This window comes from Ranitomeya variabilis, chromosome 5, assembly GCF_051348905.1.
Source record: "Ranitomeya variabilis isolate aRanVar5 chromosome 5, aRanVar5.hap1, whole genome shotgun sequence".
Taxonomy (NCBI): Eukaryota; Metazoa; Chordata; class Amphibia; order Anura; family Dendrobatidae; genus Ranitomeya; species Ranitomeya variabilis.
In genome coordinates this window covers 85,942,164-85,955,602 of record NC_135236.1, presented here as the reverse complement: position 1 = coordinate 85,955,602, position 13,439 = coordinate 85,942,164, and the positions used below count along the sequence as shown (strand labels likewise).

Below are 13,439 nucleotides of genomic sequence, written 5' to 3'. Positions count from 1 at the left end.
ATTTAGTGTCAGAGTCCACAGTGGAAAAACACATTTCACAGATAAGGGCATTAGAAAGAAAACCAAATGTTCACAGTTGTAGGCAAGTTCTTTACATGAACTGATGCAAACCCTCAAAAAAAAACAAAAAACCTGAAGTTGTGAGGTGGCAAAATGTGAAAAATAGAGAGGAGAGATAGAGGGGGTGAATACTTTCACAAGCCACTGTATATGCCATTGGTTTGAATGGACTGTGTAATACTTCATTTTTCCTGTGGAGGTGCTGCAGGGAAATGAAACCAGGTTTCTAGGAAAGTTACAGCTAATTGCAGGGAGTCCCAACAGGGAGACACTGTGATCAACTTATGGTCCAACAAGTATGAATTACCCAAAGTGGAGAACCGTTTTAAGGTTGTCTGTCCTCCTTTGGAGCCGGTTGAACTAGCAGCATTTGTAGCAACTATCCTGCATCTGCACCTTCAATATGGCCTGAGGCTATCATTGAAGATTAGGTTCATGTAAAGTGTTTTCTTGTCCTATTTCTGGCCCCAGGGGCGTTGTTCCTGCCAATCATGTACATATTTCAGTGAAAAATGAACCATATGTTTGCAGGTTTCTATATACTATGATAGTAAAATGAGCATTCCCTAAACAAGACATATTCTAGACCAGAATCCAGCTACGCATCTTCAGGTTTTTACCTTTAGGATTTGCTATAGACAAATCTGATGTGCATTTTTTTAACCCTTGGCAGAGTTTAGAGGCTGTCATTCAAATTTTTGCCATTGCACATTTAGTCTCTCTAATCTGGATCTTTTTTGCGTAGAATTTGCGCAAAAAAATAAGCATGCAACAGATTTTAAAATAGGTAATTATTCCACATTTATTATTTCAGATAATGTCTGAGGAGAGGAGGATGGGGCAGGTAAAATTTCAGAACAGTTCTTTTGTTTTCAGAGGCAAAAGTCGCTGCCAGAAGCATCTGACAGAAGCTTTATCCTCTCCCCGTCCGAGCTGAGCGCTGATGTTTATGAGGAAGTCGGGAGAGATCGCTGTCTGCTGTACAAACCTATCTCATGTGTACGAAAAAAATTTAATGGGTTCGATGATGGGCTGGAGTCCAACACTCTTGACTCATCAAGAAGCATCGGGCAAGTGGCGTACACCTCTGTGTGCACCTTGCCACGTGTATGAGATATTTTGTATGTATACAGGAGGCTATGTGGGGCTCACACTGTATAAATGGAAGCTATGTGGGGCTCACATTTTATATCAGAGACTATGTGGGGGCACATACTGTAAATAGGAAGCTATGTGAGGGCTTATACTGTGTATAAGAGACTATGTGGGAGCTTATACTGTATGTAAGAGGCTATGTGGGGCACATACTGTATATCAGAGGCTATGTGGGGCACAAGCTGTATATAAGAGGCTTTGTGGGAGTTCGCGCTGTATATGGGAGGCTATGTGGGGCTCTTGCTGTATATACTGAGGCTATGTGCGGTACATGCTGTATATAAGTGGCTGTGTGGGGCACATGCTGTATATTAGAAGCTATGTGGGGCACAAGCTGTATATAAGAGGCTATGTGGGAGCTCATGCTATAGATGGGAGGCTACGTGGGGCTCAAGCTGTATATATGGAGTCTATGTGGGGCACATGATATATATTAGAGGCTATGTGGGGCACATGCTGTATGTAAGAACATGTCTAAAAACTCTCCAAAAAAGAGGCGGTTTCCGATAGAAAACCCGTCATTTTTAACTGCCTCAAAGAACTCTTGTGTGAACATACCCTAATACTATGTGAACATGGAGCATTTTGAGGAGTTTTTCAGAGCGGAAACTGAGATGAAACTCTTCAAACCCTCATCAGAAATGGAAAACTCCTCAAGCTCTTGGAGATTCTGTTCAATTTCAGCTTAAAAAAAATCATCAAAAAGACTCAGCGTGCATATGTTACGGTGCCCAGGGTGGTAGCTGTAGGCGAGTATCATGTGTCTGACACCCCGGCACGTTACAGAGTCACAGACAATTGTGGGCCCTGGCTGGGTGTTAATGTTGTGAGGGCCTTGTGTCCGTGCAGACCGCTGGAAGCCGTTGGTATTGGCTGGCCAGGTCCACAAATCCCACACATCAATAAAGGAGACTTCTCTTCAAACATGGGAACTTTACTGAACGATAACGGTTATGTACAATGGATAGCGAGTACACAGTCTTAAGCATATTTCCTTCACAGCAAGAATTGTTTTTACTGACATTGTTTCCTTCCACTGTAGTCTACTCCAGGGCCAGTATAGCACACTGTTTCACCCTACTACGCCACAGCCTAACTTGTCGCCACAGTCCTGATCAGTGAGTTTCTCTACACCTGCTCCACGTTCTATGACTATGGACGCCCTGGATCTACCACTCGGGACCCTCAGTAGTCCCACAGTCTCAGTCCGTTTTAGGTTCGTACCTTTGGCATTCATCAAGCTAAGGGTTTCTTGCGACACATCGTCCTGTCTAAGGACCCCTTTAAGGTAGAAGGCCACTCTTTCGCTTCAGTAAATTCCCGTCTCCTTCTATCTGAGGATCACCCTTTGGGAGCACTGCACATGGGTTGTTCTCCAACTTCTCACTGACCTGCTTTCTCTGGCACTAGCCCCACTGTGGGCTAGTCCCAAACATTAACTGTATCATAACTCTCCCTGTCTCTGCCAGCTACCTGTTGCTGGGCAGACTACAGCTTCATACTAACAAAGTAAGACCTCTCTACACCCTAAGCCTATTACACCTATAATGCTTATCCTATACTATCATATCCTATACTGTACATTGCTTACATTACTTAATACATTACATAGGCAGACATCTTACAATTCATATGACATACTATGTACAAAAGACGCAGGACATTATTCAGATGACACATCACATTATACATAGCACTGATGGGGAGCAGGGCAATATGTCCTCCTCCTCACACGTACACCCTAAGAAGACTGGCGGGGGCCCATCCTTTGGCTACGTGCTTAAGTACCTTTCCATGTCAGCTATTCCAGGCGGTGCTAAACATTGCTGGAAACATGAGGCAGGTGCTAGTGCGGAGGAGACACTTTAGGTAACGTCCCTGAGGCGAAATCCATTTAAAAAAAAAAAAATGAAAACCACAACAGAGAGCTCACGTGACACCGCCCCGAGGGTATGGATTGTACACGCTGGATGCAGTTGGGGCCTTCAGGGAACTTTCTATAAAAATATGATCTATTATCTCACAAATATCATACGTGGTGTAAACTGTGAGAACCAGGTGTAACCCCGATGATCGCTGTAACTCCAGATTGTAGACTCGTCTCCATCATTATTACCTGGTCTAGTGAGGAGAAGTAGTCAGTCCTCCGCCGCTGCAGTGGTCAGCTGCATAGAAATATATGGAGCTTTCACACTCGGATCTGGAGACCCCCGGCCAGTCTGTGCACTGTGGTCCGATTTATATGGCCGTCTGACTGCGCCCTGAAGAAACCTTCCACCCCCCCATAGGCTACAGTGAAGGCTGACGGCGTATACATTTATATGGCTCATGGCTTGGATACCTGTGATGAATATCTGGAGCGTTCGTGTGATGTCCGTTCTTTTTTGACCCTTCTCTATGAAATAACTGATGTTGCTGCCTCCCCTTAATGGAAATATTAACATCTACTAGCCATGGAAGCTAATGGAACTCTTTCTTTGGCCTCCGACCATTTAATGTATACCTCAGGAGCTTCCTTTGCTGCATGCTGCAAACATGCACAGCTAGGAAGGCCCTAGCACTTGAAAGGATTAACTACTTTTAGGGCCTGTTTTTGGTTGTTAAACGCATGGATTTGGGGCTAAAAATGATTTCCGCAATTAGGTTTCTTTAAAAATGTTGCACCATTTACCTTCTATAGCCTCTGTGTTGCCCTGTCTATTTCTGGCTGAAGAATGAGCAAATTGAGAATCAGTCAGTGAGCTCATTCAGATTGAATAACGGGAGAGTTTGTAGCTTTTATAGTTTTTTTTAACCTTCTCTCAGATGATTTAAGACTGCAGGCTACCTCAAAGTTGATGTGCAGCGTAAAAAAGAACCTTTCAAAGCAAAACGGTGCAAAATTTGTAATGGAACCCAATTGCAAAAATGATTTTTAGCCTTAAATACATGTATTTAAATAATAATAATTGTCCCCAAAAGTGGACAACCCCTTTAATGATATCATAATACCCTCCAACATCCATTCCACAAATATTTTCATGCTTTTTCATTAGTCACTTTTTAGTTTCGTTAATGTCTCCATAACTGTGACTTCTGCAGTGCCGCCACTGATCCAATAAAGACAGCAGTACCGCCACTGATCCAATAAAGACAGCAGTGCCGCCACTGATCCAATGAAGACAGCAGTGTCGCCAATGATCCAATAAAGACAGCAGTGTCGACACTGATCCAATAAAGACAGCAGTGCCGCCACTGATCCAATAAAGACAGCAGTGCCGCCACTGATCCAATAAAGACAGCAGTACCGCCACTGATCCAATAAAGACAGCAGTACTGCCACTGATCCAGTAAAGACAGCAGTGCCGCCACTGATCCAATAAAGACAGCAGTGTCGACACTGATCCAATAAAGACAGCAGGGTCGCCACTGATCCAATAAAGACAGCAGTGCCGCCACTGATCCAATAAAGACAGCAGTGTCACCACTGATCCAGTAAAGACAGCAGTACCGCCACTGATCCAATAAAGACAGCAGTGCCGTCACTGATCCAATAAAGACAGCAGTGTCACCACTGATCCAGTAAAGACAGCAGTACCGCCACTGATCCAATAAAGACAGCAGTGCCGCCACTGATCCAATAGACAGCAGTGCCGTCACTGATCCAATAAAGACAGCAATTACGCCACTGATCCAATAAAGACAGCAGTGCCGCCACTGATTCAATAAAGACAGCAGTGCCGCCACTGATCCAATAAAGACAGCAGTGCCGCCACTGATCCAATAAAGACAGTAGTGTTGCCACTGATCCAATAAAGACAGCAGTGCCGCCACTGATCGAATTACCATGCCCCAGCTGAAGAGTTCCCCAAACTATCAGCAATGCCAACTATCTTAACTAGCAGTCATAGTTTCCCCACAGTGCCCCTATAAATGCCAGCTGGTATCCTATTAAGTGCCTGATATAGTGGCATAGTGCCATAACATTGACATCACCAGTTTCCATAAGACAGAAGGACAAGCATTTATTATCTTCTTTCACGGCAGTTCTGTTCTGTTCATTACTGACAGGAGATATTTAGCGCCATTAGGATTTATTCAAGTAAAGGGTGTTATTAAATCTTGTGGTTTGGTCTGGTTAGTTCTAAAGATGATATATTTCTTGGAGTTCCCCTTTAATCTTCACCTTTCATCATCTTCCTCCCTGGACCCATCTCCGCTCCACAAAAATAACTGGGAGATGACATCACTGGAATATGAGGTTTTGTGTGAGAAGAAGGCCTCCGGGCCCGGTCAGACCCTTCTCTGGTAACTGGAGATGCATTTGTGGAACAGTAAACTTGCCGGGGAAGCAGAAATTTTTATACATAAAGTAGGGGGTAATAACGTACCAATACTGAGGAGCAGGGTATGCAGTGTATATGGGCGAGACCGGCACTGACTGTTGGTATCACAGCATGTCCTGCCAGTGATTATATTCCCTGTTGTGCCACTCGCTGTTCATAGATATGTCATTACTTATTGTGTCAGAGCAAATGGCAATGGCCATACTTCAGCAGTACGTCCGCCATGTTGGACCGGTGATAGATATGGGCTAGTGTTGTGTATATGTGGTTAGGTAGTAGCGTGTACATACCATACATAGGGCCAGTATTATCTGAGGGTTTGTGGGCACTTAGGTGTCCCGGGTGCACATGGATCCCTTATTCCTCTTTTTATTAGAACGGGATAAAACCGCTTACTCAGGACAAGCAGACACAGGCTCGGTGGGTTTACACAGGGGTTTGTCATCGTGATTGGGCCTGGGGCCGACATACAGGAATCTGTGATCAGAGCCTAACAAAGTCTTCACTCCCATATGGCCGGTCCCTACAGCGCTGCACGCTGCCTGTGACTGCTCACAACGAGGCAGACGCCTGACACTGAGCAGACGTGCAGTCCACAGATATTGTTATACGCTTTTCATTCTTTTCTAACCACATTGACTTCATTTATATATGCCTTGATGAATAATTCAAGTTTACCTGTTTCTTTCTTTATATGTGCTATTTTAAATGAACATTTTCTCACACGGACCAATAAAAAATGAAACATGCGCTAGTCTTTTCGAAACCAGACTCAACTATACATTCCAATGGGGCGCAAAAAAAAAAAGGATGGAATATGGACACCATCCATTTCGAACTGATCCATTGCAGTTATTAGTGTATCCGGCCTTGTGTAATTTTGCTGTATAAATACAGATACCATATGTCAAAAACGGACATAAGGATGTCTCGCAAGTGACGGTACGGGTCCACCTTTTGTGGATGAAAAGTGGGAGATTTCTCAACTTAGCCTGATCCATAGATATGATCGTGCTACATTTATATTAAAATCAGACTTCTCCATTTTTTTAGGGTGTCCACAAACATATCGACAGCCCCATAGATTATGATGGGTTTGTTTTCGACTCATGATCAACAAATACAGTGCATAAAACATGAGCATCTGAATAAGGACTTACTGGAAGGCAAGGCCTAGGAAATAACATGGGCATCACCAGAACAATTTGGCTTTAGTTAGAATGAAGAAAAGCTTATGGTTGGAGAAATACCAAAGAGAAAGGATATTTCTGACATTCCAGCGCCTTACTGACAAGAACACTTGTCTCCTTATCAGATGGCTGTCATTTTAGATTGTCAGACATTTCTCCTTCAAGTCTACATCAAAAGAACCTAGGGACCAAAACCTTGATGTAGTAGTCTGCTGTACAGAAGAGACTTTATTCATCCTCCTCACATCTGAAGATCTCCTCCACTGGAGACCACCCAACTAACCGTCCACTGTCCCCGTCTGATCTCCCCATGTATGATGATTGCTGGATCTTACCAAGACATTGTGGTCTAGAAAAACAGTGATGTCAGTCTTTCCATGGATAGTGGTGCAACAGGGAGAGTAGAGAACAAACATGCATCTTACCAAATAAATCATCCTAGAACTAATGAGAATACCATACACATCTGTACAATAGACTTCACTCATGTGATAAAGACATTTCCAGAGGAAGTGATCTATAGTTTTAGGCTAAGCCTCACTTAGAAGGTCAGGGGTATCTTCTAAAAGCTGAGCTCCAGTTACATACAAGTATGTAGCACATTTGTCATGTAACAGACCTGACATTGTCAAACAACTACAAAGATGAATAGAGAAGAAACATTGCAAATCATATGGGGTGTGAGGTTCAACAGTGTCTTGTGAATACGGATTGTAATGTTGGAAGGTATCATGTTCTGGTGGACACCACATGGCCTTCATCATATGGTTATGCATTATTTCCATTGGTCCTCCTTGTTATACTGTTATATTGCCAGAGTTCTAGCCATACTTCCTCTTACCTAGATCAAAGGATTATTTGATGCCATAGCCAAGTGTTTTAGTACCTGTTCCGGATAGCTTTACAGTTCATTTATGGTGCATGTCTGTAATACGATGTCTGGACTGGCCATGGGTCTCCTAACCCGAGCACAACAGCCTCGGCCCAAGAATGATGGTCGTGTGAAACCAGCCTAAGACAAAGTGACTTGTTGGCACCTCCATCGTTCATCCCCAAGGGTATTACCCCTCTCGTGGCGCCACCCATGCCATGGGTTCCAGGAGCCTGACCTTCAATAACCAGCTGGTCACAAGCGCATTTTGTTTTTATTTTAAAGGGGATTTGTCAGTAGGATCTACATTCCCAAGCCGTCAATATGGGCATGCAGGACATACAAAGTTGAATCAAATGATACCTTGATATCTGTGATCCCATAAATGGTTCCTGAGTAATCCACATTTTTCTTATATGCAAATAAGCTGAAAAGATCACCATGGCAGATTAATGTAAGTAAATAGTTGATTTCTTGGGAACCATTCATCAGATCGCTAATATCAAGGTATCATTTGATTCCGCTTTCTATGACCTGCATGTCCATATAGATGGATGCTCTTGCCTTCATGAAGTAAACCCATAAACGACACTACTAATGATGGGCAACCAACACTTTGGGAGCTGCAATCATATTGGTTGTCATCCAGTTGCAGTCCATCAGTGGTGACCGGTTTCCAAGGCATGAAACCCAGCGCTTACAGGCTCTTTGCTATACAGATTGTTAGCACTGCTCTGAAACTGGCCAGATCTTTGGATCCTATCAGCTTTAGTTCCTCCTCTTATGCCACCGCATGGGAGAGCACCAGTAGCCCAAGGTTGCTGCTTGTCTGAACTGTCAATCAATCAGGACCCCCGCTGCTCTACAAAACTTAGGAAGTGGGGAGGCTAGGAAGCTGTGCGCTCCTGAAGATTGATGATGATGAGAATAGCCCTTTAATAGAAATTCTAGGTTGACCAAAGGCCTGTTTATTGTTAATTGTAGGTTCCAATTACCATTCACTGGGTATGAATGACAGTCTGTTTTCTGAGAAGATGACTGCTCATATGTCTGGGGTCTCAGCCATGTTTGTTTTTCTGTCTACATTTAGATCTTATATATGTGAATGACATTCACAGACACAGCGTAAGCAGCCACGGATGGTTACATAGCCTTATTTGTATATGGTCAGGATAAGATTTCCGTGTATCATTAGATCTCCAGTTTTTTTAGACGTTTCCTTTTTACGTGACGACAAATTACATGGCAGTGTGGTTTTACAGCGAGCATGTGGGGGTGCTGCAAGGTGCTCTGTAAATATTTCCAAATGACAATAAAATCTAAGTACAGTATGTGCATAGTCAGTGCACGTCTCACAAGGCATGGAAAATGTGTAACATCCCGGCCCGTGTCCCCTTGTAAGAACGCTTTACTGTATGTGCAAGATACATAACTGGTGACGTGGAGGGCGAGCACCGGCTGTGGGTGTACGATCAGGATGGGTATAATGGGCAATTGCCCAAATAACACGCCCCGTAATCCTTATATTCTGATGACTCAGTGGTTAGTACTGTTACCTCACAGATATTCCAGGTACGCATCCAGCTCCACGGAAACATCTGTATGGACTTTGTATGGGTTTACATGAGTTTTCTCTACGTACTGTAGTTTCCCCAAAAATTTAGATTGTGAGCCCCAATGTGGGTGTTGATATTCTCTGTGCAGCGCCCTGGAATATGTTGGAGCAATAAATAAAATAAATGATTGAAGAAACTTCCTAAACAAGGGGTCAGACAATAGTAAACTGTAGGGCTGCGTAGAATTTAATGGGGGTCCAACCTTGGATTCAGTTTATATGGAATGTAAGAAAAATCCATTTCTATGAAATCTGAGGTATTTGAAGGCACAGTAGGGCCCCACAGACTTCTGAGCAGAAGCTGCCCACTGTCTTATCAGAAGATATACCGTAGTAAAAAGCCTCCACCAGTGGAGCCACAGAGAAGAAAATGGCAAAACCACCGGCGAAGCCGCTTCAGGAAAAAGTTGCTAGTGAAAATTCCAATGGCTGGAAAACCCCAGCATTTTTAGTGTTTTTTTTGCTGCTAAGCCTTATTGATCTCAATAGGGAAAAACTGAATGGAGAAAATCTTCTATGGGCGCTCTTGTAGGCCATTTTCCCATGTGCGGAAATGCTGTGTTTTTTTTTCTGCCTACTTCTCGCAGGTGCTTGCACCATAACATACGATGCTGTTTATTACATTTTGTTGTTTTGTTGTTGATGTGGAGAAAAACACAGATAAATGCCAGAAAAATTCTGTAATAAAATGTGTGTTTCTGATGTGTTTTCTGTCTATTTTACATACTTTTAAACGCTGCTCAGCTGCTACAAGAATTCACATACTACGTTTCTAAAAAAAAATTCAAAAAAGAAAAAAAAAATAGCATTTGCTATCGAAAAACATTTTTCCCCGAGTAAAAAAATGCTACGTGTGAACAAGTTCTAGTACAGTTCTGTATTTTAATGCAATGAGCTCCTCACAAAGGATTTAGGGTAAAGGTATGTGCACACATTGCATTTTTGTTGCTCTTTTTCTGCATAATTTTGTCACAAAACCTTGTACCAGCAAAATCTCATGCACACGTGGTTGCAAATTTGCAGCATGTCATTTTTTTCAGCGTTTTTACAGCATTTTTTCACCATAAAAAACAATGAGGAAGTGCAAATATGCAGCAAAAAAAGCAGCAAAAGCGCAGCAAACCCTGATTTTTGTAAGCAGCTTCTTTACTGCCAAGAGAGCAGGTTTTGCCTGCAAAAATAAAGCTGCAAAATTCCGACTTGTGAACATTCCGTAGTCTAAAAGTGATTTGAAACAAATATAGAGAAATAATTGAATTTAAAAATTTGAATTCACTTTTATTACCGGTATTTATATTATTATTTTATTTTTTTTTATTTACTGAAATATTATAGGCCATGTGAGTGGCAGCCAGCTATAGCATTACATAGTATAACAAGAAGGCTTATTGTTCTGCAGTAGAGGAAGTCAGAGGTGCGGAACAAGTGCCCTCCTGTCCCCCTCACCCATAAAACTTCAGCTGTCTAACATTTTATTTCTGACAAGGTGTGGAAAAAGTTACTTTATGCAATAAGGATTCCTGCAGAAGAAGCTGCTTATCTGAGCTCAGGTTTTATGTGTTGAGCAATGTTCCTGTAGTGATGGGCCTTGTGATGGCTGCTGGCTCTACCAGCTCAGCAAGTATCACGCACATCAGGGGTATCCCCCTGTTCCTTCTTCCAGTGATGTAATTTTCGGCATGACTTCATTATGGAAAAATTCAGACTCAGGAACCCCCCCTCCTACTCAGAGTAGTCTAGGAGAGTCAGACAGGGAGGGGGCAGCTTCTGTAAGGCTGCAGGGGGAAGGGGGTACAGGAAGACTTTGTTTTACAAGGGGATATGAACTTCCACCTACTCATAATAATCATGCTATCGAGGACATTCTGTACATTACCACGCTCATAGCACGGGGCCAGTCCCCATAGACGTCAGATGAAATTCAATGTTTCCTATGAAGCCAGATCACACTGGTCTTCTTTACACAACTCCTTTTATATTCTCTATATTCAGGTTTTTGGTGTCAGTCAAATGGGTCATAGTTCAGCTTTTTTTCTCCAAGTCAAGATACCCTCATCCTGTATTTATTATATCCCGGGTAAGGAAAAGTGGCCTGTGGCTTATCTTCAACCCCAACCCCTTGGCTACACCCTTCCTCCCTTCCTTTATTGCCTCTGTATATATAGTAGTCGGCTACTTTTTCCTTTAGGTTGTGGAGATACTAGAAGCATCACCAGTAGTGATGAGCGAGTGTACTCGTTGCTCGGGTTTTCCAGAGCACGCTCGGGTGGTCTCCGAGTATTTGTAACTGTTCGGAGATTAAGTTTTCATCGCCTCAGCAGCATGATTTGCGGCTACTAGACAGCTTGAACACATGGGAATTCCCTAGCAGCCAGGCAACCCCCACATGTACTCAGGCTGGGTAGTAGCTGTAAATCATTCAGCTGCGAGATGAAAACTAAATCTCCGAACACTAACAAATACTCGGAGATCACCCGAGCAACGAGTACACTCGCTCATCAGTAATCAACAGCTCTAAATTCTAAATGAAAATGGTTCTGGTGTCAGTAACAACCAACAGCTCTTGTTTTTTTTCACAATGGTGAGTATACTGTGGTTGCTATGGGCAACTAGGCCACGTTTCCTCTGAGACAGGTTTGAGGCCTAGTGTCTGACTGTCATAGACCTGGAGTCTCTCATCATACTCAGCATTTTTCTATCAGTTGCAACTTGCATATATAAGAACAATCTAAGCATATTTCACATTTACAGATGGGTGAACATTCCAATGGAATATTAGAGATAACACCACCCTGTTCATATACTCACCCCATACATCGCAAATGTAAAGGACAGGAAAGAGGGCCACTTAGCAGCACGTTTTCTACACCCTTAACCCTGCTCAGTCCCTTTTGTGCTGCCACGGTAGTGCCCCTATTGAGGGTTCTTAAGTGTTCCCACAGAGTATGATACCCCTTTTATGATCTCCGTGCAGTATGACACTCACACAATGCTCCTTAGCACTTTATGGTACCCAATCATGCCTCCAACACACATTGATGCTCCCTAATTGTCTCCAAGAGCACAGTATGATGCCCCCCATACACAGAATGATGACCCCCCCAAAGTCTTCCCTCCAACACAATGATGCTCCCACACACAATATGATGCCTCCTTCCCTACTAGTATGGAAACCCTCTACTCCAACAGCAATGTAGGAAAAGAAATAAACATCAATTTGCCTCATTCCCCCTATGAGCAGTGTGCTTTGGGTGCTATCTATGTCCTAGCGCAGGAAGCCCAATGTAGTGACGTCTTGTAGGGAGCTGCACAGCCTCCATATGCTGCCATACAGGCTCTGTAATTTATTGTATGTACAGAGATAGTTCCGTATGATCACGTAACCCCTAGCATGCTGTTGTATGAAATTGTAGGCATATGGAGGTACTGTAATGCCTCATGCACCTTTTTGGCAGCCTTATTATGGCTAAACAAAATAGAGATTTAACACAGCCATTTACATGAGACCTTTCTAATCTCATAGTGACAGTCATCTACTCAGGACACCCAGAGTGGAAAGCTGCTCATGGAATACCGTACTTTTCTGCCTCTGGCATACTCAGCTAGGCCATATATTACATGGTTGGCCTTCTTTTTAATTGACAAGTTGTAAGTAAAACCTTAACGACCTGTGCAGTCCAAGTCACTTGTGGGGCTTATAGATCAGGCTTAGGAGCTGAGCCCGCTCGATACCGGGCAGACGTTGGATGTGTCATCTGTCTGTAATAGCAACTGGAGTTACCTAAGTTCTTAAATGTGTGAAATAACAAACCAAGCAGATACTCGCCCTCCTGGGATCCATCACTGGATCCCTTCCGCTGCTCGGGTCTCTGCCTTTTAGCTTCAGCCATAACGTCACATTGCCATCTTGCATCACCGCTTCAGCAAATCACTGAAATCAGTGAAACGATCTGCTTGGATTTCGGTGTTTTGCGAACTGTCGATGTGGCATCACCGCTTCAGCCGAAACACCAAGATCCAAGCAGCTGCGGATAGTTGGTGCTGCAGCCGGAAGATGATGACTACCTGCTCTGTTTGTAATTTTAGGTATTTTAAGAGTGTTTGGGGTGCACTTTCTTTAAAGTGGGAAATCTCGTGAACCATTTAAAGCTGTGATCAATCACTGACTGCAGCACTGAAATGGCTTGTAGTTTGATGCAGGAGCTGGGACCCAGCTGTCAGAC

General features: G+C 43.2%; 1 protein-coding gene across 1 annotated transcript in view; it reads left to right on the top strand.

Annotated features, from left to right (window-relative positions):
• The window catches only part of LOXL2 (lysyl oxidase like 2), a 66,657-nt gene that overhangs the window by 21,150 nt on the left and 32,068 nt on the right, over positions 1–13,439 (top strand). The window lies entirely within an intron of this gene.